The 17,693-nt window shown below is 46.9% G+C and overlaps 1 long non-coding RNA gene across 10 annotated transcripts in view; it reads left to right on the top strand.

The window, feature by feature from the left end:
* Positions 1 to 17,693, top strand: part of LOC126944548 (uncharacterized) — a 55,341-nt gene that overhangs the window by 17,099 nt on the left and 20,549 nt on the right. For 8 of the 10 annotated variants that reach the window (XR_007722089.1, XR_007722093.1, XR_007722095.1 and 5 more), the window contains 3 exons: positions 8,694 to 8,766; positions 11,607 to 11,708; positions 16,064 to 16,134. This is a non-coding gene — a long non-coding RNA (uncharacterized LOC126944548). The remainder of the gene's footprint in view (positions 1 to 8,693; positions 8,767 to 11,606; positions 11,709 to 16,063; positions 16,135 to 17,693) is intronic. The other 2 variants (XR_007722090.1, XR_007722092.1) reach the window with 1 other exon arrangement.

Here is a 17,693-nt window from a genome sequence, read left to right on the forward strand (position 1 = left end):
AGGCAAAGGAGACAGGAGACACGTGATTCGAGAAATAGGGAGAGAACAAAAATTATCTCCCAGGCCAGGTGCGGTGGCTCACGCCTGTAATCCCCGCACTTTGGGAGGCTGAGGTGGGCGGATCACCTGAGGTCAGTAGTTCGAGACCAGCCTGGCCAACGTGGTGAAACCCCATCTCTACTGAAAATACAAAAATTAGCCAGGTGTGGTGGTGTGCACCTGTAATCCCAGCTACTTGGGAGGCTGAGGCAGGAGGATCGTTTGATCCTGGGAAGCAGAGGTTGCAGTGAGCCAAGATTGCACCACTGCACTGCAGTCTGGACTACAGAGTGAGACCTGCCTCAAAAAAAAAAAAACTCCCAAGGCCGCGCGCGGTGGCTCAAGCCTGTAATCCCAGCACTTTGGGAGGCCGAGACGGGCGGATCACGAGGTCAGGAGATCGAGACCATCCTGGCTAACAAGGTGAAACCCCGTCTCTACTAAAAAATACAAAAAAATTAGCCGGGCGAGGTGGCGGGTGCCTGTAGTCCCAGCTACTCGGGAGGCTGAGGCAGGAGAATGGCCTGAACCCAGGAGGCAGAGCTTGCAGTGAGCTGAGATCCGGCCACTGCACTCCAGCCTGGGCGACAGAGCAAGACTCCATCTCAAAAAAAAAAAAAAAAAAAAAAACTCCCGTAACAGTCAAGCAAGGAGAGATTTTAGCCTGAGTTAGGGGGTAGAGTCAAATTCTACAGGAAGATCAGGGCGATGCACTAAAGAAGCAGGTCATTGGTGGCCTTTGAGTGTGTCCCTGATGCAAGCCAGATGGTAGATATTTAAGGAGTAGTGAGGAAGAGGAGGCAACCAATAGGAACCATGCCTGAGGCCAGGCGCCGTGGCTCACACCTGTAATCCCAGCACTTTGGGAGGCCAAAGCCGGCGGATAACCTGAGGTCAGGAATTCGAGACCAGCCTGGCCAACATGGTGAAACCCCGTCTCTACCAAAAATACAAAAAAATTAGCCGGGCATGGTGGTGCGCGCCTGTAATCCTAGCTACTTGGTAGCCTGAGGCAGGACAATTGCTTGAACCCGGGAGGCAGAGGTTGCAGTGAGCTGAGATCGTGCCACTGCACACTCCCACCTGGGCGACAAAAAAAAAAAAAAAAGGAGCCATACCTGGGAAGCGAGGAGAAGCCAGAGGAAGAAAGCTTTGATAAATCTTTGGAAAGAAAACACTATTGTGTCTGACAGATATACTTGCTCAGGTACTTAAAATCGCATGTACAGTGTAGTTCACTGCGGCATCATATCTATTCATAAGAGCCTAGAACAACCTAACTCTTTGTCACTGGAATCCTCACAATGGAAGACTATGGCCATCAAAAAGAATGAGACAGATGTGTTCTCATATGAGAGATAAATCGCTAAGTGAAAAACACGAAATACAGATTGGGCACCATGGCTCTCACCTGTAATGCCAGCATTTTGGTAGCCCGAGGTAGAAGGATCACTTGAGCCCAGTAGTTAGAGACAGCCTGGGCAACACAGGGAGACTCTTTCTCTACAAATAATTTAAAAATTAGCTAGGTGTGGTAGTGTGCGCCTGTGGTCCCAGCTACTAGGGAGGCTGAGGCAGGAGGATCACCTGAGCCTAGGAGGTTGAGGCTGCAGTGAACCATGGTTGTGTGCTACTGCACTCCAACCTGGGCAACAGAGCAAGACTCTGCCTCAAATAAAATAAAATTTGAAAAAATAGGTAGCGTCTGAATAGATAGACATAAACAGAGGCTTTATTTGCAAACATAGAAAGAAGACTGATAGACTGTCTCTGGCAATAGACAAAATCTAAAGAAAGAAAAAGACTCACTTTTCATTGAAAAATCTTTAGTAGTGTTTGAATACTTTTTTTTAATAATATGATTTTTTTTTTTTTTTTTTGAGACAGGGTCTCCCTCTGTCACCCAGGTTGGAGTGTAGTTGTGTGATCACAGCTCACTGCGGCCTGAAATTCCTAGGCTCAGACAGTCCTCCCGCCTCAGCCTCCCATGTAGCTGGGACTACGGTAGTACACCACCATGCACAGCAATTTTTTTTCTTTTTAATTTTTTTTAGGGGCCGGGTCTTGCTCTGTTACCCAGGCAAGTCTTGAACTCCTGGCCTCAAGCGATTCTCCCACTTCAGCCTCCCAAAGTGCTGGGATTACATGTGTGAGCCACTGTGCCTGGCTAGGAGCATGATTTTGAAATAAGGATTTTTTTTTAAAGTTTTATGAGACTGGTGCTGATGTAATCACATCACCAAAAGACTGCTGTGTTTGCCCTCGCATGACATGGAAAGAACAGAGAGGAATCCAGTACTCACGCCTGCCTCAAGCTTCACTTGTTACTCACAGCTCTAAGGAAGCAAAGTGGTGCTGGAAACTCTCAAAGTCATTAATAGCTTCTTCTGCCATGGCCTGAGCCCCAGCACCAAATGCTTGGCTGCCCATTCACAGAGGCAAGAGCCATACAGGGGCAACCTAAACCCCTCCATGAGCTCCCCCTGCAAAGCCCCACTTTGGCAAACAGACGTTCCTGATTCTAGATCCACTGGTTGGTGACTCCTCTGGTCCCACTCCCAGATCTTCACCTCCCCAGATCCTGCAATAATTGTGCAAAGTCTCATTCCTTCCCTTATCCCATAACACTCACTCATGGTGGCTCAGCTCCCCAAACCAACCCTGACTGTTACCACCTCTTTAACCTTGATATTTTCAACCTACAAGCTTTCTTATTTTGCTTTGCTTTTGAGACAGGGTCTCACTCTGTTAGTGAGATCAAAGCTCACTGCAGCCTCAACCTCCCCGGCCCAAGTGATCATCATGCCACTTCAGTCCTCTGAGTAGCTGGGACTACAGGCACATGCCACCTTGCCTGGCTAGGTTTTTTATTTAACTTTATTTTTTGCAGAGATGGGGACCTCGCTGTGTTGCCCAGGCTGGTCTCAAACTCCTGGACTCAAGCCATCCACCCCACTTGGCCTCCCAAAGTGCTAGGATTATAGGCATGAGCCACCATGCCTGGCCTACGAATTCTTTTCTTTTTTTTTTTTTTTTTAACAGAGTCTCGCTGTGTCGTCCAGGCTAGACTGCAGTGGTGTGATCTGGGCTCACTGCAACCTCCGCCTCCCAGGTTCAAGCCCGTCTCCTGCCTCAGCCTTCCTGAGTAGCTGGGATTACAGGCACCCACCACCACACCCAGTTTAATTTTGTGTTTTTAGTAGAGGTGAGCTTTCACCATGTTGGCCAGGCTGGTCTTGAACTCCTGACCTCAGGTGATCCGCCCACCACAGCCACCCAAAGTGTTGGAATTACAGGAGTGAGCCACCGCACCCAGCCAGCATTTTCATTGTGTACTGGGTCCCACAAGTTAAGTAGTCAGTCCTGAGTGACTCAATAAAGACAATGTTAGAAAGTTCTCATCATAGGCTTTGGATTTGTGTCAGGTTATTTGGAGAGAGTTTGCAAAAACACGGCTTAACTGATGTTGGCAGGATATGCGGGGGATTCTGTAATTGGGGGATGTCTAAGTATCAGTAGAATTCTCCAGAGAAACAGAACCAATAGAAGATATAGAACTAGAGACAGAGATTTACTTTAAGGAATTGCTTCATGCAATTGTAGGAGCTGGCAAGTCCAAACTCCGTAGGGCAGGCCAGCAGACTGAAAATCCAGATAACAGTGGATGTTGCAGTCCTGAGTTTGAAATCCACAGGGCAAACCAGGCAGGCCGGAAACTCAGAGAGGGTGTCTGTGTTTCAGTCTTGAGGCTGAATTCCTTTTTTTTTTCAGGAAATGTTGGTCTTTGCTCTTAAGGCCTTCACCTGATTGGATGAAGCCCACCCACATTATGGAGGGCAATGTCCTTTGTTCAAAGTCTACTGATTTAAGGGCCAGGCATGTTGACTCAGGTCTGTAATCCCAGCACTTTGGGACGCTGAGGCGGGCAGACCACTTGAGGTCAGGAGTTTAAGACCAGCCTGGCCAACATGGTGAAACCCTGTCTCCACTAAAAAAAATACAGAAATTAGCTGGGTATGGTAGCACATGCCTGTAATCCCAGCTACTCAGGAGGCTGAGGCAGGGGAATCACTTGAACCCGGGTGGCAGAGGTTGTAGTGAGCCAAGATCACACCACTGCACTCCAGCCTGGGCAATAGAGCGAGACTCCATGTCTGGGGGAAAAAAAAAAAAAAAAAAACCACGCACAAAAAAAGGCCAGGTGCAGTGGCTCATGCCTGTAATCCCAGCACTTTGGAAGGCTGAGGTGGGCAGATCACGAGGTCAGGAGTTCAAGATCAGCCTGACCAACATGGTGAAACCCCGTCTCTACTAAAAATACAAAAATTAGCCAGGCATAGTGGTGTGTGTAATCCCAGCTACTCAGGAGGCTGAGGCAGGAGAACTGCTTGAATCCGGGAGGCGGAGGTTGCAGTGAGCCGTGATTGCACTGCTGCACCCTAGCCTGGGTGAGAGAGTGAGAATCTGTCTCAAAAAAATAAAAAGAAAAACAAAAAAGATGAGAGCTCTCCGTGAGCACGTAACTAGACAAGTCCATGTGAGGACACAGCGAGAAGCTGGCTGTCTCCAGGACAGGAAGCGAGCCCTCACCAAGCACTACATTTGTCAGCATATAGATTTGGGACTTCCTAGTCTCCAGAACTGTGAGAAATAAATCTCTGTTCTTCAAGCCAACAGTCTATGGTATTTTGTTTTTATTTATTTTCTTTCTTTTCTTTTTTTTTTTTTTTTTTTTTTTTTTTTTGAGGTGGAGTCTTTCTCTGTCACCCAGGCCTAAACTGCAGTGGTGCAATCTCGGCTCACTGCAGCCTCCACCTCCTGGGTTGAAGTGTTTCTCCTGCCTCAGCTTCCCAAGTAGCTGGGACTGCAGGTGTACACCACGTCCAACTCATTTTTGTATTTTTAATAGAAACGGGGTTTCATCACTTTGGCCAGGCTGCTCTTGAACTCCTGACCTCAAGTGATCTGCCCGCCATCACCTCCCAAATTGCTAATTGCTGGGATTACAGACATAAGCCACTGCATCTGGACCTTTTTTTTTTTTTTTTTTTTTGAGACAGAGTCTCGCTCTATTGCCCACCTGGAGTGCAGTGGCATGATCTCGGCTCACTGCAAGCTCTGCCTCCCGGGTTCATGCCATTCTCCTGCCTCAGCCTCCCGAGTAGCTGGGGCCTGCCACCATGCCTGGCTGGTTTGTGTATTTTTAGTAGAAATAGGGTTTCACTGTGTTAGCCAGGATGGTCTCAATATCCTGACCTTGTGATCTGCCTGCCTCAGCCTCCCAAAGTGCTGGGATTACAGGCTTGAGCCATCTTTTTTTCCTGATAGAGACAGGGTCTCCCTCTCCCAGGCTGGTCTCAAACTCCTGGGCTCAAGCGATCCTCCTGCCTCAGCCTCTCAAGGTACTGGAATTACAGATGTGAGCTGCCACGCCCAGCCAGTATTTCATTATAGCAGCCCAAGTAGACTAAGACAGACATGTTTCATGAATGAGAAATAAACCCCTGAGATGTGGGTGGTGTTTGTTACTGCAGCAAAACCTCATCTATCCTGACCGATAGAGTCCAAAGCTGTTGCATTAACTCCTCTACAATACTGTCTCTTTACTTGCACTAAAAACTTCATTTTAAAATTTTTTTTTTTTTTTTTTTTGAGCTACAGTCTCACTCTGTCACCCAGGCTGAAATGCAGTCCTGCAATCTCAGCTCACTGCAACCTCTACCTCCTGGCTTCAAGCAATTCTCCTGCCTCAGCCTCCCAAGTAGCTGAAACTACAGGCATGTGCCAACACACCTGGCTAATTTTTGTATTTTTAGTAGAGACAGGGTTTCACCATGTTGGCCAGGCTGGTCTCGAACTCCTGACCTCAGGCAATCTGCCCACCTTGGCCTCCCAAAGTGCTAGGATTACAGGCATGGCCACTACACCTGGCAAAAACTTCTTTATGATAACTATATCTCTATACGAATGAGCAAACCCTTTCTAGTGCATGCAGTTCAAAATGAAAGAAGCCTGAAAAGAACACAAAACAAACAAGAACACAAATGAACATCAGGCAACAAGTTAGAAATACTGGCCCTCTGGCGTACCCATAAACTGCACACAGGTTAGTTTCTTCTTCAACATGAAACAACCTGAAGGAGGTGAGCCTTGCACTTAGGGGAGCTGGAGGAGATGAAACAGTTTGGAGCTGGGGTCTGAAAAGGAGGGAGCTCAGGAGCCCTGCTCAGCAAGTCCTGCAAAGGCAGAGTCCAGTGCAAAGACCTTCTTCCTCCCTCCCTCTCCCTCGGACTTAGATCTTTGCACGTTCCTCAGAAGCCTTATTTGCTTACCAACATGAAAAGGCTAATTTGACATGGGGCCAATTCTCGAGGCTCTCTGCTTGTTTTCCACAAAGATTCCCTTTGAAGATCGGCTCCTCTGAACTGCTCTCCCTCCACGCTATCAGAAGTGCCACATTCTGTCGGCTTTTTAGAATTTTTCAATGCGGCTTCACTCTGATTTCCAGGGTGCCTTGACTGTTGGCAACTGGAAGGCTCATGGTGAAGTTTAATTTTTCTTTTTTCCTTTTTTTGGGGGACGGAGTTTAGCTCTTGTCACTCAGGCTGGAGTGCAGTGGTGCAATCTCGGCTCACTGCAACCTCTGCCTCCTTGGTTCAAGCGATTCTCCAGCCTCAACCTCCCGAGTAGCTGGGATTACAGGAGCCCGCCACCACGCCCAGCTAATTTTTTGTATTTTTAGTAGAGACGGGGTTTCATCATGTTGGCTAGGCTTGTCTTGAAATCCTGACCTCTCATGTGACCCACCCACCTCGGCCTCCTAAAGTGCTGGGATTACAAGCGACACCCACCGCGCCCAGCCTAATTTTTAATTTTTTTGTAGAGATGAGGTCCCACTATGTTGCCCATGACTGGTCTCAAACTTCTGGGTTCATGAGATCCTCCCGTCCATGCTTCCCAAAGTCCTAGGATTACAGGCGTGAGCCACCACACTCAGCCTGACTTTATTATTATTATTTTTTATAGTAGTTCTAGATTCACATCCCCTCTATCATAAGAGGAGTGAGTATCAAGCACGCACACGCAGCTCAAAACACTTTGCCCAGCCACACCCCCACGGGAGACAGCAGTGACAAATCTTTAGCAATAAACGGAAGTTTAACTAAGCTATGCTACATTAAGGGCTGGTTAATTTCGTGCCAGCCACCGTGGTCATATGATTAGCCCGAGTCAATAGGAATCGGCATAGAGGGTGTTTTAGATCTGATGCAATAAAGCTAAACTCCATCTAAACTGTAAAACCCTAGCTGATGTAAAATAAACTACGAAAGTGGCTTTAAAACTTCTGAACACACAATAGCCAAGGCCCAAAATGGGATTAGACGCCCCACTACAGAGATATCCCATATACCTCTTGCCTGTACACATGCACAGCATCCCTGATGATCAAAATCCCCCAGCAGTACAGTACATTTGTTGCAATCAACAAACCTACATTGCCAAATCATTGTCATCCAAGTCCATAGTCTACATTAGGGTTCACTCTTGGTGACGTGTATCCATCATCATAGAATCATACAGAGTAGTTTTACTACCCTGAAACTCTTCTGCTTCCTTTCTCCTCATCCCTCCCCACCTAATCCCTGCAATGACTGATCTTTTTACTGTCTCCATAGTTTTGCCTTTTCCAGAATGTCATCTTTGAAATCATACAGTATGTCACGTTTTTATTTATTTATTTATTTTTTTGAGGCAGAGTCTCTCTCTGTCACCCAGGCTGAGTGTAGTGGCATACTCTCAGCTCACTGCAAGCTCCGCCTCCTGGGTTCACACCATTCTCCTGCCTCAGCCTCCCGAGTAGCTGGGATTACAGGTGTCTGCCACCACACCCGGCGAATTTTTTTTTTTTTTTTTTTTTTTTTTCTAGTAGAGACGGGGTTTCACCGTGTTAGCCAGGATGGTCTCGATCTCCTGAGCTCGTGATCCGCCCTCCTCAGCCTCCCAAAGTGCTGGGATTACAGGCTTGAGCCACCGCGCCCAGCCGGATTTCTTTCAGTTAGTAATATGCATTTAACTTTCTTCCATGTCTTTTCACACTTCGATAGCTTATTTCTTTTTAGCCCTGAGTAATATTCTGTCATCTAGATGTACCACAGTTTAGTTATCCATTCACCTACTAATGAACATCTTAGTTGCTTCCAAGTTTTGGAAATTATGAGTGAAACTGCTATAAACTTTAATTTCTGTTTCTTTTTTTTTTTTTTTTGGAGACAGAATCTCACCTTGTCGCCCAGGCTGGAGTGCAGTGGCGCAATCTCGGCTCACTGCAAGCTCTGCCTCCCAGGTTCATGCCATTCTCCTGCCTCAGCCTCCTGAGTAGCTGGTACTACAGGCGCCCGCCACCACACCCAGCTAAATTTTTTTTGTATTTTTAGTAGAGATGGAGTTTCACCATGTTAGCCAGGATGGTCTCGATCTCCTGACCTCATGATCCACCCGCCTTGGCCTCCCAAAGTGCTGGGATTACAGGCATGAGCCAGTGCACCCAGCTCCTACTGACACCTTGATTTCAGCCTTCTGTCTTCCAGAGTTGGGAGATAATTAATTCTATGTTTGTTTGTTTGTTTGAAATGGGGTCTCACTCTATTGCCCAGGCTGGAGTGCAATGGCACAGTCACAGCTCAAGGAATCCTCCTGCCTCAGCCCCCTAAGCAGCTGGGACCACAGGTGTGTATTTATTTATTTATTTATAGAGGCAAGTCTCACTGTATTGCCTGGGCTGGACTCAAACTCCTGGGATCAAGTGATCCTCCTGCCTCAGCCTCCCAAGTAGCTGAGACCACAGGTGCATGTCACCATAACTGGCTAATTTTTTTTTTAAGAGATAGGGTCTCACTATGTTGTCCAGGGTCATCCTGAACTCTGGGGCTCAAGTAATTCTACCACCTCAGCCTCCCAAAATGCTGGGATTACAGGCATGAGCCACTGTGCCCAGTCTTTTTTTTTTTTTTTTTTTTTTTTTTTTTTGACACCAAAGTTGTGGTCCTTTGTTACAGGGAAGGAAGGAAGGAAGGAAGGAGGCAGGGAGGGAGGGAGAGAGGGGAGCAGGGAGGGAGGGAGAGGGAGGGAGGAAGGAAGGAAGGAGAGAAAGGAGAGAAAGAGAAAGAAAGAAAGAGAGAAAGAAAAGAAAGAAAAAGAAAAAGAAAAGAAAGAAAGAAAAAAAAAGAAAGAAAGAAAAAGAAAGAAAGAAAGAAAGAAAGAAAGAAAGAAAGAAAGAAAGAAAGTTAATTTAACATATAGGCAAGGCTCAGTGGCTCATGCCTGTAACCCCAGCACTTTCGAAGGCCGAGGACAGGCTGTGTCAGCAAGGCCCTGCTCTCTCTCTAGCTTCTACCCAAGGATCCTAGCAAACAAATGCAGAAGGTGAGATTCAGTCTGGAACCCATCAGGTAGAGAGAAGGCAGCCCTGTGACCCAGCTGGGAAGAGTGCCCTAGGCAAAGAGGACTGCAACAGTGATACCCCTGAGGCAAGGAGGGACTCAGTTGAGCTGGAGGACCTGTAAGAGGCCCTGTGTGGCTGGAGCATATTGGAAGTGAGAATAGAGGGGCGAGCAGGTCACTGATCAGGCAGGGCCCTGAAGGATTAGGAGTCAGAGTTTTAGTCCCAGTGCACTGGGAGGCTCTGGTGCATTTGGAGAAAGGGAGTGTTGTGGTCCAATTACAGCACAGAAACTATTTCACTTAACTCTATGGTGACAAGGAACAGAGATTTGGTGCTAAACTGCAGGGGTGGGGGTGGAGGGGTGTGTGTGTGATGTATGCGTGTGTGTGGGTGTGTGTGTGTGTGTTCTAACGACACTGTATTAGCCTAAATTCCCTGGGAAATGGAGCCTTAGACAAGGATGGAAGTGCTAATGCTTTATCTGGGAGACACAAACAGTGCAGGAACGATGAGAGAAAAGGAAAGTGAAGAAAGGGAGGATGGAAAGTGATATAAATAATGAGGGCTATGGGCAGAATTGGGTCCCCCCAAAATTCATAAGTTGAATTTGTTTCTTCTTTTTTTTTTTTTTTTTTTTTTTTTGAGACAGAGTCTTGCTCTGCCACCCAGGCTGGAGTGCAGTGGCGTGATCATAGCTCACTGCAGCCTTGACCTCTTGGGCTCAAGTGATCCTCCCACCTCAGCCTCCCGAGCAACTGGGACCATGGGCACACACCAGCACACCCAGCTAACGTTTTCTTTCCCTTTTTTTTTTTTTTTTTTTTTTTTGAGACAGTCTCACTCTGTTGCCCAGGCTAGAGTACAGTGGTGCAATCTCGGCTCACTGCAACCTCTGCCTCCCTGGTTCAAGCGATTCTCCTGTCTCAGCCTCCCGAGTAGCTGGGATTACAGTTGCATGCCACCACACCTGGCTAATTTTCGTGTTTTTAGTAAAGACAAGGTTTCGCCACGTTGGACAGACTAGTCTTGAACTCCTGACCTCAAGTGATCAGCCCATCTCGGCCAACTAAAGTGCTGGGATTACAGGCGTGAGCCACTGCACCCGGCCATCACTACCATTCTTATATTCTGAGTTAGAACAGAGCATCCCTTTCATTAGATGGCTGGTGCTTTTCAGAAAAGAAATTGACCAGTATTCATGTTTGTATCAACCTCTGCTCCATCACCTAGCAAATGTTTTGCCTATGGGAGCCATCTGGTAGAGACTTGTTTTGTTTTGTTTTGTTTTTTGGTTTGTTTTTTTTTTGAGACCAAGTCTCGCTCTGTCGCCCAAGCTGGAGTGCAGTGGCACGATCTCGGCTCACTGCAAGCTCCGCCTCCTGGGTTCACGGCATTCTCCTGTCTCGCCCTCCCGGGTAGCTGGGACTATAGGCACGTGCCACCACACCCGGCTGATTTTTTTTTTATTTTTAGTAGAGACGGGGTTTCACCATGTTAGCCAGGATGGTCTCGATCTCCTGACTTGTTAAGTAAGTCTATATCCTGTTGTAGGGTATTAACCCAAAACACTCCCTACAGCAGGCATCCTAGCTTGTTTTTCTCCTGCCCTCTCCCTACCCCAAGAACCATGCACCCTGTTTCTAGTAGCACCCGTTTAGAACCCATCCCTGCCACATTCTCTGTCATTGAGATTCTGGTGGGGCCTTTAACCACCATTCCTCCTTCTCCCATCACCTGCCTGGTTTCAGTGGCTGGTGCCCATAATACTGTAAAATATAACCGATTACCATCCCTTGGCCTCCAGTCTGTGGGTGCAGCTGTTAACTCCACCAGAGTCCCTGAACCACAATAAGCTTTTTGCTGAGACATTTGAGAAAGAACCTCTTGTTGCCTTTCCTACTGAATTTGAGAGGGTGGCTGCAACCATTTCATGACCCACTAGCCAGACTTGGTCTCAAAATTGAGCCATGAAACAGGAGGCTGGATCTGAGATGTAAAGAGGGAGAAACAAGCCGTGCCTGGAGTTATGTGAGCCAATACATTCCTTTTTTGCTTAAATCAGTTTGGTTTGTCTTTCTAGCGCTATTTATTTATTTATTTGTTTGTTTGTTTGTTTATTTGACAGGGTCTCGCTCTATTGTCCAGGCTGGAATACAGTGGTGCGATCTCAGCTCACTACAAACTCCCCCTCCCAGGTTCAAGTGATTCTCCTGCCTCGGCCTCCCAGGTACCTGGGACTGCAGGTGCACACCACCACACCCACCTAATTTTTGTGTTTTTCGTAGAGACAAGGTTTTGCCGTGTTGCCTAGGCGTGAGCCACCATGCCCGGCCTAATGCACACTTTCTTTCCCTGACTTGGGCTGTCATTTAGATACAAGTGCAACTGCACAACACAGAGAACTTTCCAACAGGCAGTAATCACCGTGATTTGGGGTCCTGGAAAAGTCCCTTTATGATCATTCAGGCTTGGTCAGGTTCCTTTTTTTTTTTTTTTTTTTGAGATGGAATTTTGCTCTTGTTGCCCAGGCTGAAGTGCAACGGCGCGATCTCAGCTCACCGCAAACTCCACCTTCCAGGATCAAGTAATTCTCCTGCCTCGGCCTCCAGAGTAGCTGGGATTACAGGCACCTGCCACCACGCCTGGCTAATTTTGTATTTTTAGTAGAGATGGGATTTGTCCGTGTTGGTCAGGCTGGTCTCAAACTCCCGACCTCAGGTGATCTGCCCGCCTCGGCCTCCCAAAGTGCTGGGATTACAGGCGTGAACCGCCACGCTCGGCTTTTTTTTTTTTTTTTTTTTTTTTTGAGATGAAAAAGACTAAAGTACAGTGGTGGGATCACGGCTCGGTGTAGCCTCCACCTCCAGGGCTCAAGCAGTCGTCCCTCCTCAGCCTTCCAAGTAGCTGAGACTACAAGTATACATCACCATGCTCGGCTACATTTTTTTTTTTTTTCAGAGACGGGAGTCTCACTACGTTTCCCAGGCTGGTCTTGAACTCCTGGACTTAAGTGATCCTCCCGCCTAGGCCTCCCAAAGTACTGGGATTACAGGCATAAGCCACCATGCCCAGCCCAGTTTATTTTACTTTAATACCAGCTTTGAGATATCATTCACATACTGTAAAGATAACTCTTGGTTTTGTTTTTGGTTTTGAGACAGGTCTCATTCTGTTGCCCAGGCTAGAGGGCAGTGGCACAATCATAGTTCAGTGCCACCTCTACCTCCTGGGCTCAAGCAATACTCCCACCTCAACCTCCTGAGTAGCTGGGACCAATGGTGCACGCCACCACACCTGGTTAATATTTCAATTTTTTTGTAGAAATGGGGTCTTCCTTTGTTGCTGAGGCTGGTCTTGAACTCCTGGGCTCAAGGGACCCTCCCACCTCAGCCTCCCAAAGTATTGAGATTACAGGCATGAGCCACCACATCCAGCAAGATCACTCTCTTAATGTGTATGGCTGGGATCACTTGAGCCTAGGAGTTCGAGACCAGCCTAGGCAACATGGCAAAACCCTGTCTCTACCAAGAAAAATACAAAAATTGTCCAAGCACACTGATACACGCCTGTAGTCCCAGCTACTCAGGGGAGGCTGAGGTGGAAGGATTGCTTAAGCCCAGGAGGCAGAGGCAGCAGTGAGCAAACGTGGGCAATTAGAGCCAGACCCTGTCTCAAAAATAAAAAATGGTAAAGAAATAAATAAAGTACATAATTAGGTGAATTTTAGCGTATTCATAGACTCATGCATCAATCATGGTTACCTAATTCCACAACATTTCCATTACCCCCAAAATTAACCTTGTCCCCACTAGCAGTCACTCTCCATTCCCCCTCCTCCAGCCCCTGACAACCACTAACCTACTTTCTTCCTCTGTGGATTTGCTTATTCTGGACATTTAATATAAATGGAATCATACAGTATCATACAGTAGGTTGTCTTTTGTGTCCGGCTTCTTTCACTTCATATAATGATTTCAAGGTTCATCCATGCTGTAGCATGAATCAGTACTTCAGTCCTTCCTACGGCCGAGTAATAGTCTGTTCTATGGATATACCAAATTTTGTTCATGTATTCATCAGTTCATGGGTATTTGGGTTATTTTCACTTAGCTATTAAGAATAATGCTGCTATGAGCATTCATGTACATCTTTATGGGAACAGGTTTTCTATGTGTATACATATATTTTTTGTTGGTTTTGTTTTGTTTTTGAGATGGAGTCTCGCTCTGTTACCCAGGCTGTAATGCAGTGGCACAATCTCAGCTCACAGCAACCTCTACCTCCCAGATTTAAGCAATTCTTGTGCCTGAGCCTCCCATGTGCCTTAGCTGGGACTACAGGCACGTGCCACCACACCTGACTAATTTTTGTATTTTTAGTAGAGACAGGATCTTACCATGTTGCCCAGGCTGGTCTCAAACTCCTGACCTCAAGTGATTTGCCTGTCTCAGCCTCCTAGAGTGCTGGGATTACAGGCGTGAGCCACCATGCCAGGCCTAGAACTCATTTTTTTAGAAGGATCCTAGCATTCATCCATTCATGAGCTCAGAGCCTTCATGACTTAATCACCTCTTAAAAATCTCACCTCCCAACACTGTTGCACCAGGGATTCGGTTTCCAACACGTGAATTTTGGGGGACACATTCAAACCACAGCACTGCCTGAGGCCTCAATTCTACCCTCCCAGCCTATGGCGCTTTGGCCAAAAGCCTCTCTGTTTCTCCTATTAACTTTTAGGAGAATTTCTAATTTTAGTAAATGGTAATGACCAGCATGCTCACTTTGCTGAGAGCTCTCCTGGGCTGGCTAGAACGTCAAGGCCTCTTCGTATTTCCGTTTTCAGTCATTTATTCCCTTCCTTGCTGGACCTATTTTTAAAATTTACCAAATCAAACAAAAGCAGTTTCAGAAAAACAGCTGGCCACATCACAGTTTGGTTCAGTTCTACAGAAAGTCTGACTCTGTGAAAGCTCTTTAAAAAAGAAAGGGGCCAGGTGCAGTGGCTCACGCCTGTAATCCCAGCACTTTGGGAGCCTGACGCAGGTGGATCATGAGGTCAGGAGTTTGAGACCAGCCTGGCCAACACAGTGAAACCACTTCTCTACTAGAAATACAAAAAATTAGCTGTGTGTGGTGGAGGGCACGAGTAATCCCAGCTACTTGGGAGGCTGAGGCAGGAGAATCGCTTGAACCCGGGAGGTGGAGATTGCAGTGAGCCAAGATCGAACCACTGCCCTCCAGCCTGGGCGACAATGCGAGACTCTGTTTGAAAAAAAAAAAAAACAAACAGAAAGGTTCCCACTAATTTAGCCTTTCCAATCGATGAGAGCTGCCAACCTTATTAAGTAGTGAGAGCTTTGGTGAGAGCTCTGAGTCAATAGGATGGCAGTTACAATATTTAAACTCAAATTCTTTTCACATATGAGTTTTTTTTTTTTTTAGCAGCTAATAGATATTTCCTTTACCTTGCACTGGATTCCCCAAATCTGATATATGATAATAAAATTATGAATATATGAATAATTTGCACACATTAAATTTTGCAATTGCTCTGAAAAGTGTTACCATGCATTTTAAATATTTTTTTGAAATTTCCTGATTAAGGCCGGGCGCGGTGGCTCAAGCCTGTAATCCCAGCACTTTGGGAGGCCGAGGCGGGCGGATCACAAGGTCAGGAGATCGAGACCACAGTGAAACCCCGTCTCTACTAAAAATACAAAAAATTAGCCGGGCGCGGTGGCGGGCGCCTGTAGTCCTAGCTACTCAGGAGGCTGAGGCAGGAGAATGGCGGGAACCCGGGAGGCGGAGCTTGCAGTGAGCCGAGATCGTGCCACTGCACTCCAGCCTGGGCAACAGCGTGAGACTCCGTCTCAAAAAAAAAAAAAAAAAAAAAAAAAAAAAAGAAATTTCCTGATTAAGAGGTTTCGGAAATCAGTTTGGAACTATGATTAAAATGAATTCCTTTATTTCTACGTTTAAGATTCTGTCGATGGTGCAGACGACATGATTTTAATGTAAATGTGAGCCTACTTTTAAGTCTTTTACTTAATGTGTTTTCATTGTGAATCTAATGATATGCAACTCAAGCTTTCAAAATAGATGTCTCTTCCACTTTTTTTTTTTGAGACGGAGTCTCGCTCTGTCGACCAGGCTGGAGTACAGTGGCCGGATCTCAGCTCACTGCAAGCTCCGCCTCCCGGGTTCACGCCATTCTCCTACCTCAGCCTCCCGAGTAGCTGGGACTACAGGCGCCCCCACCACCTCGCCCGGCTAGTTTTTTTTTTGTATTTTTTTAGTAGAGACGGGGTTTCACCGTGTTAGCCAGGATGGTCTCGATCTCCCGACCTCGTGATCCGCCCGTCTCGGCCTCCCAAAGTGCTGGGATTACAGGCTTGAGCCACCGCGCAGGGCCTAACTCTGCTTTTTTCATTATTTTAATAGTTACTGGAAAAGTTCACTTTGGACATGTGATTTTTCTAACACTTATTGCCATCCTCACAGAGGATTCATTTTGTATAGCCTTGTGTCTAGCTTCAATACAAAACAAATGCTGACCTAAATAATGAAAGCTTCCATTCACAGGGCTCTTGGGAGATGCTGTGTGCTGTGCTGCGTGTTTTGCAACGAGCTGATCTTCTCATCAATCCGGTAAGGTAGGTGCAATTCTTATTATTACTCCCATTCCACAGATGAGTAGACTAAGGCTGAGGCTGAGAAGTTACAGCTCTTGCCCAAGGTCCAACAGCAAGAATAGGGCAATAGGGCCAGGCACAGTGGCTCACACCTGTAATCCCGGCATTTTGGGAGGCTGAGGTGGGAGAATCAGATGAGCCCAGGAGTTCAAGACCAGCCGGTCAATGTAGTGAGACCTCATCTCTACTAAAAAAAAAATTTTTTTAATTACCCAGGCGTGGTGTCACACACCTGTAGTCCCAGCCACTCAGGAGGCTGAGGCAGGCAGATTGCTTGAGCCTAAAAATTTGAGACAGCAGTGAGCTATGACCATGCCACTGCGCTCCAGCCTGGGTGACAGAGACCATGTCTAAAAAAAAAGAGTAGGGTGGCCGGGCGCGGTGGCTTAAGCCTGTAATCCCAGCACTTTGCGAGGCCGAGACAGGCAGATCGCGAGGTCAGGAGATTGAGACCATCCTGGCTAACACGGTGAAACCCCGTCTCTACTAAAAACTACAAAAAACTAGCCGGGCGAGGTGGCGGGCGCCCGTAGTCCCAGCTACTCTGGGAGATTGAGGCAGGAGAATGGCGTAAACCCGGGAGGCAGAGCTTGCAGTGAGCTGAGATCTGGCCACTGCACTCCAGCCTAGGCGTCAGAGCGAGACTCCGTCTCAAAAAAAAAAAAAAAAAAAAAAAAAAAGAGTAGGGCAACGGGTAAAAACTAAAGAGTTTAAAGTAGAAAAGTGAGATCAGATTTGTGTTAAAAAGAGGAGAAAAGGTAGATGAAAAGCTGTTATAATAATTCAGTGGGAGCAATGGACAGGATTTAGAGTGATGAACCCAAGACAAGCTAAAGTTGATTAAATGGTACAGTGGACTAGATGTAAAGGAAATGATTCACCCAAAAAAATTTAGGCAAGGCACGGTGGCTCATGCCTGTAATCCCGCACTTTGGTAAGCCAAGGAGGGCAGATCACTAGAGGTCAGGAGATGGAGACCAGCCTGGTCAACATGGTGAAACTCCGTCTCTACTAAAAATAGAAAAATTAGCTGGGTGTGGTGGCGGGCACCTGTAATCCCAGCTACTCAGGAGGCTGAGGCAGGAGAATCCCTTGAACCCAGAAGGCGGAGGTTTCAGTGAGCCGAGATTGCGCCACTGCACTCCAGCCTGGGAGACAGACTGAGACTCCATCTTAGAAAAAAAAAAAAAAAAAAGCCCATTCTGCCTGTTTCGTGAGAAGAGACTGCCATGGAGACAGAGGGGAAGCTGCAGACAGTTAAGAGGTAAGGTAGGTGCAATTCTTATTATTACTCCCATTCCACAGATGAGTAGGCTAAGGCTGAGGCTGAGAAGTTACAGCTCTTGCCCAAGGTCCAACAGCCAGAATAGGGCAACGGGGCCAGGCGCGGTGGCTCACACCTATAATCCTGGCACTTTGGGATCGGATCAGATGGGGCGGGAGGATCAGATGAGCCCAGGAGGTCAAGACCAGCCTGGCCAACATAGTGAAACCCCGTTTCTACAAAAACTATAAAAGTT

Source organism: Macaca thibetana, chromosome 20 (assembly GCF_024542745.1).
Source record: "Macaca thibetana thibetana isolate TM-01 chromosome 20, ASM2454274v1, whole genome shotgun sequence".
Lineage (NCBI taxonomy): Eukaryota > Metazoa > Chordata > Mammalia > Primates > Cercopithecidae > Macaca > Macaca thibetana.